Source organism: Myotis lucifugus, unplaced genomic scaffold, assembly GCF_000147115.1.
Source record: "Myotis lucifugus unplaced genomic scaffold, Myoluc2.0 scaffold_209, whole genome shotgun sequence".
Taxonomy (NCBI): domain Eukaryota; kingdom Metazoa; phylum Chordata; class Mammalia; order Chiroptera; family Vespertilionidae; genus Myotis; species Myotis lucifugus.
Genome location: NW_005871257.1, coordinates 1,753,106 through 1,760,262, shown reverse-complemented (window position 1 = coordinate 1,760,262; position 7,157 = coordinate 1,753,106).

Below are 7,157 nucleotides of genomic sequence, written 5' to 3'. Positions count from 1 at the left end.
TTGCCTGGAGAACCTGGGGGGAGAACCTCGCTATGCTGATCAACTGAACGCTGTCTCCATGTCATTCTTTCTTCGCCGACTCCATCCACACCTTTGGGAACCCCTGGACCTGCTGGGGCAGAACCCCAACAATACAGGAGGTGAAAACCCTGCACTAGCTCACCAGTGAGGCCTCACTCTATGGTTGATGTTCATTCATTCTCACACCTTGTGTATCTATCTATCTATTCATCTATCTATTTAGATGAGCCTTAAATAGTATTCTATGTGTTGTGTTCCTGTGGCTGGGCAGAAAGAGAAAAATATAAGACAGTGATACCCAGGAAGCTGGGCAACAGAGGAAAATATGACATTTAAGAAGTTCATCTGACCTGGTTTTGTTTTATACTCCCCAGGGAAGAAATGTACCAATCCTCCTTGCAGTCAAAACAATTGGCCTCTGACAATGAGTATTTTACATGATTCATGGCACTAGCAGGTAAAAGCTACTTCCAGCATAAATAGTTAAAAATGTGAAATTCTACGTTTGATTGTTTTGGTATTGTGTTACTCGTATAACAAAAAATGTGGTTGACACATTAAATACTTATCCAATTTTTTACTCAGAAAGATGTGGAGCCCAAGACCCAGAAAACAAAAATGACCCAATTGATTTTTTGTCAGAATAAAATTTATATTGTCCATAAGAAATCACATCAAATTTTGACCTTTGCAACAAAATCATCTTGTATTGAATACAGTCTAACTCTTTCCATAGAACAATTATAGTCAATTATACAATTGTGTACAAATATAGTCAATTTGTTGACATTCTGTTTCCTTATGTAGCACTTATTTTTAAAATATTATAATTTATGTGAAATGTATTTTTAGAACATAATTTCTGCAAGAGCCCAACAGGTTGTTTTAGATCTTAAGATTAAGTAAAAATTCTGTTGAAAACTTCTGGAAAAATGCAGATACTTTCCATGTCTATATATTTTGATTCAATAGCTGTAGTGGTAACCAAAAGGGAGCGCTACAGATGGTCCTGGCCTTGATCGAGGAGCCCTGCTATAAAAATTGCTAAGAGAAATCACCTCTCTGATTAGGGTGAGTTTTACCAAACCTTTGCTTGACTTGCTCCTTCTCGTAGGCCTGTAAAGGTCACATTGTTGAGATTAACTCTTGCAAGAGGCCTCTTTTGACCCCTCATGTCACTCTCGATCACATCTCCTTATTTAGTTTCTTCAGAGCTCTTGTCAAGCACTCTATATACACTGTTTTCTAATAATGTGCTCATGATTGTATCTTAACAATACCTGGTGAATAATGTGAGATTGATAAATATTGATTTACTGAATAATGATATAAGGTACCAGAGTCTAATTAGAAACTCTAATCCAGGGGTCCTCAAACTACGGCCCGCGAGCCACATGCAAATCCAAATATTGTACTTGTTCCCATTTTGTTTTTTTTACTTCAAAATAAGCTATGTGCAGTGTGCATAGGAATTTGTTCGTAGTTTTTTTTTTAAACTATATTCCAGCCCTCCAACGGTCTGAGGGACAGTAAACTGGCCCCCTGTTTAAAAAGTTTGAGGACCCCTGCTTTAATCATTGAAGGAAAAATGAATTTCTCTTTCTTACAAAAAAAAAATTTAATACAGAAACACCCCACTCACATAAAGGAAAATCCTAAATAGAGACAAGAAATCTTCATTAACAAATTCATCACCACGCCCCCAAAAAGAGTTTTTTGGAGTTTCTTCCATTTTAATTATTATAATTATGTATCATGCAGGATTTCATGCTTTCCCTTCCACATTTTACACTTTCTATTTGTAATATTGTTGGTGACTTGTCCATAGTCTTTAGAATTTTCATTGTGTTCTGACCAACTTCTTATTGCCAGTGTTTGCATCTATGTGCCTGAGATAGACATCCTAGGCATATAAATACCCTTGTTGCCTTGATTTTCAATTGAGAAAAAATTGTAAAAGGGTTTACATCATTTTTCATACATGTGATCCTCTGTCCTTCATTTACTATAAAAATATATAATCCACTATAACTATTTTGGATTATTGGCTAGGTTGCTGAGTACTAACTAAAAACAACTTAAAACTTATATACAAGCTGATAGTTGAATTAAAATGAATTTCTTTAGTAGATTAATAGGATTTGCTAAGTACCAATGTTTTGTTCTTTTGGTAATTTTATCAAATCATAGAAGAAGCAATGCTTGAAAAGTCCTTTAAATCACAATAATAAAAGTAAATCCTTGATCCATTTCCAAGTCAATCTCCATTTCTTCTTTTAAATGTATCTCTAATTCCTACCTCACTTTAGCAGTTTTTCCAAATATTTCAAAACCCTTCTGCATTCTTCTCTGAATTGTCTCTATGTGAAAAGCTGCCTGGACATGTTTAATACTATTCTAGTACTTATCCAAATACGTCTTTTTTTCACTTTGTATTTCCTCTTGTATCTTAAGATTATTGTATGATTTTGTCTATAGTACAGGAAACCATAAAGATAACAGACTTTCTTTATGTAAATCATAAAACCCTTCAACTGATTATTTTGCAATTAGCAAGGCACAATGAAGAAATTAAGTTCCTAATATTTGCTCGTGGTTTACAATTATGATGCCAATATAATTATCTGAGAAGCTGACCAGCGTGCTGGGCATACTTAGTAATAAAAATAAGAGCCATGTTTCTGTGGCCTAGCACAATGAACTATATTGTATTTATGCAGCAACCTCTATAACAGAAAGGGTGGAAGTAACAAGTAATTAAGCATTTTTCTTATATTAGGACTTTATCCTTGGATTAATATCTTCAAAAATGTTTACTAGTGTGCAATATGTCTCAAAAATGTAGGTGATTACTAAGTACATATCTAACCTAATAAAAGAGAAACATGAAAATTAACCGCACCTCCACTATGCCCAAGCCACGCCTGCCAGCCAATCAGAGCAACTATATGCAAATTAACCCAACCAAGATGGCGGCCAGCAGTCACAGAGCTGGAGCAAGCAAGAGGCTTGGTTGCCTCGGCGATGGAGGAAGCCAAGCTTCCCACCTGCTCTGGCTGGCTGTGGCCTCTGCTTAAGGCAACAAAGTTTCAATTATAGAAGATAAATAAATCCCAGATAACTGCTTCCAGCCAGCCTCCACTGGGAGCTTGGGTGGCTGGGGGCCGTGGCCAGCCTGCAAACAGCCATCAGGCCCTCACCCAGGCTGGCCACACCCTCATGGGTGAGGGTCCCTGCTGGGGGGCTTGGCCAGCCTGAAAACAGCTATCAGCCACTCATCCAGGCTGATCAGGCACCCCAGCAGGACCCCCTCCCTGAAAGGGTGTGGCCAGCATGAAAATGGCCCTCAGCCCTGCATCCAGGCTGGCCAAGCACTCCAGCGGGGACCCCCACCCTGAAGGGGGTATGGCCAGTCTGAAAACGGCCCTCACCCCCTCACCCAGGCTGGCCAGGCACTCCAGTAGGACCCCCTCCCTGATCTGGGACACCCTTCAGGGCAAACCAGCCGGCCCCCACCCGTGCACCAGGCCTCTATCTTATATAATAAAAGGGTAATATGCAAACTGACCCTAACAGCAGAACAAGTGGGAATGACTGGTCACTATGACACACACTGACCACCAGGGGGAAGACACTCAATGCAGGAGCTGCCCCCCGGTGGTCAGTGTGCTCCCACAGGGGGAGCTCTGCTCAGCCACAAGCCAGGCTGATGGCTGCCAGTACAGCAGTGGTGGTGGGAGCCTCTCCTCATCCTCAGCAGCGCTAAGGATGTCCAACTGCAGCTTAGGTCTGCTCCCCGCTGGCAAGTAGACATTCTCCAAGGGCTCCCAAGCTGCCAGAGGAATGTCTGACTGCCAGCTTAGGCCCACCCCCCCGGGGAATTGGGTCTAAGCCAGCAGGTGGTCATCCCCTGAGGGGTCCCAGATTGCGAGAGGGCACAGGCCGGGCTGAGGGACCCCTCCCGAGTGCACAAATTTTGTGCACCGGGCCTCTAGTATGTTTATAAGCAAATATATTTAATTATTCTCACATCCAACACCCACACACAAACACACAAAATATCTGTTATACATAGGTATAAACATATATAAAACTTCCCTTTTTCATACTGAAAGTATCCTATTTGTATTTTAAAAACACATTGCTATTATGCATCAAAGAAAGACTGCATTACTTATATCCTAAGAGATTATTGATCTTTCTTTGGAATAGGACTATTCCTTCATGATCTATTATCTCTAGATACAGGCCCCTCTTCCCTACTCTCTTGTAAAAGAGAAATTGGAGACTCTGTGCTGGTGGATAGAGGTAGTGGCAGGGCTACTAAATCAAAGAATGAATACTCCTTATCTTGGTTATTAGATAGAGATCTGGTGCACATTATGACCACATTCATCAAAAGAAAACATTTAGGGACAGCTTAAATCTTCTATAGTCCTGTATGTTAAAGGCAGTATGTTTAAGGTGACCTTTTGTATAGTTTTATGCTTTTTTGGAAAATAATTTTTGTCATAGAAGAAGTTTCCCCCATCTTTGAAAACAGCTTGCCATCAGGATGCTCAGCAGCGTGCTCCATTCAAGGGAAGAACTTTCTCTATCAGGTCTTTGTAAGTTTCTCAGGTGAAGCTCCAGAGGGTTTGAGTTATTTCAGATTCTGCTCAGTAGCACACAGAACAGAGCTACTGCATGGTCCCAAATAGGCTCAGTGCCAACAGCATGAGAACTCTGAAGTCCTTCTGTGGTGACTACAGAACTCAGTCTCATTTAAGACATGATGCCATTGGCAAGAGGCTTCTCCAGCTGCCATAGAATACTATGTGGTAGGAATACCTTAACCTACAAAAGATCGTTGTTCCTTGGAACACATTGCTGTATCTCAGCATCAACAAGTAAACTAGCTGCGAGGTGAGAATAGGATAAGATTTAAGAACTAAATTCTGGCTCATGAATATTCAAAACATGAGAGGACAAAAGCAATGTATGTATTAAAAAGAAGCAGAGAGAGCATGAGAGAGTCATGGTGTTTGGACACCAAAAAAGACTGAAATCCACAGGAAGAAAGAATCAACATGATGTAAAAATCAAGGGCTACCTTGGCTCTAGCACTATGTTTGTTGTTTGTGAGTATTATGACTTTAGGCAGGTAACTGAACTTCTCCATGTCTGTTTCCTTGGTTATAAAATTGGATTGATAATGGTACCTACCTCATAGGCTTATTACGATGGCTTGATAAGATAAAATATGTAATTATTAGAATAGCCTCTAGAGCAGTGGTTCTCAACCTTCTGGCCCTTTAAATATAGTTCCTCATGTTGTGACCCAACCATAAAATTATTTTCGTTGCTACTTCATAACTGTAATGTTGCTACTGTTATGAATCATAATGTAAATATCTGATATGCAGGATGGTCTTAGGCGAACCCTGTGAAAGGGTCATTCGATCGCTAAAGGGGTCTCAACCCACAGCTTGAGAACCGCTGCTCTAGAGTTTTATATTTTTATGTTATTATCGTTAACATTCTTATTAAGATTAGAACCTAAAAGTGATCATTTCCTTTAATGATTCTCTACATATATATTTTATTATTATGACTTTATTTCTTATGCCTATTTTCAGTTCAGGCACTCAGGCACAGAGACTAAAATGTTGCTATTATTTTAAAGGGCTAACACATTCTCTTATGTGGAGATTACCCCCAGATGAAAACAAAATGATTGAAAAGGCCTCATTGTACCACTCATTGAAGCCCCCTGTGTGATATTTCCCACTTCTAGAATTCTGTTAAAGGACAACATAAAAATGTTTTTCATTTAAGCCAAAATTCTTCAGATATTCTGTCACTTCAAGGCAGCACATCCTAACTGAATCAGATATCCGCTCTGGAAAAAAAGATTCAGTATTATAAACGTTTCTTGCTTCACTCCATTACCCCTTTTACCAGGAAGCAGTTTTCGTTAATTTGTAAAATCAGAAAGAGCTTGAAGCTGCAGGAAAAATACATCCACGATGGCTATAGAGTCTTCGTTTTTCCTTGTTTTGCCCATTTTTAATTTATCTGGAACCCTCCTTGTCTCTACTTCATTTAATTTCACTGACTCATTTTCAAATCATTCATCTTTCATATCAATTAACAATGATTTATATCACCATATTTGGTTGAGAAAGATAAGAAATAATTACCAATACTAATCCAAATAGAAAATTCAACTATCACTGAATACACATGTATAGCATATAATTTTGTGCATTATATTTTTCTTTGCAATTATGCTATATTTACCATAATATTAACATTACTTAGATTCCTTCTACCTGTGCCAATAGAGGACAAAGAGAAAACATTCAGAGGAAAGCCAGAGCAAATCACAAAAATGCAACAATTTACAAAGCTAGAAGGTTAATAGAAACTACATACTCCAAGTTCTTTATTCTGTTCATGAATGTACTAAAAATGAGAGAAGTAAAGTAATGTCAATACTGGGTAGTAGTAGAGTCAAGATGAAACCAGGTTCCTAATTACTGACATGGATCTCTGTAAATTGCATTATATGGCATGCTTTCAAACAGAACATCGTGGGTCACCTGCTTTGCCTCTGAGAAGTGAAGGTGAATTAGACTTAACCAAAGGAAATAGTAAATGAAAAGATGGATGCATAAATGTGATACAAAATGAGTGACACAAAAAGACTAATTTAATTTAGTTTAAAGTAGTGCAGGTGAATTTTTTTCTTTAATATAACCTTCCCTCAAGTGTCCTAGTTCCACATTTATTCCAGTTATTCTTATTTAATTCTAACATTTGTTGTTTTTTTCTTGTGTCTATGTGTACATTTTTTAACTTTTGTCTCTCTACATATTAATTTAGCGTATATATATATATACTAGAGGCCCAGTGAACAAAGATTTGTGCACTCGGGGGCGAGAAAGGGTGCTTCTCTTGAAGCGGGCCCGATGCTGTTTTCTGTAGTTGTTCCCTGGTATCATAGGCGCCTGCTGGGGATGTGGATTACCATCCAGAAACAGGAAGTGCTATCCAATTTGTTTAGGGGGTGTATCGCAGCAGCTTTTGGTTGAGGTGCAGATGGCCTCTAGACGACAGATACCCCCTCGCTACAAGTATTAGTTTTTGTTCCC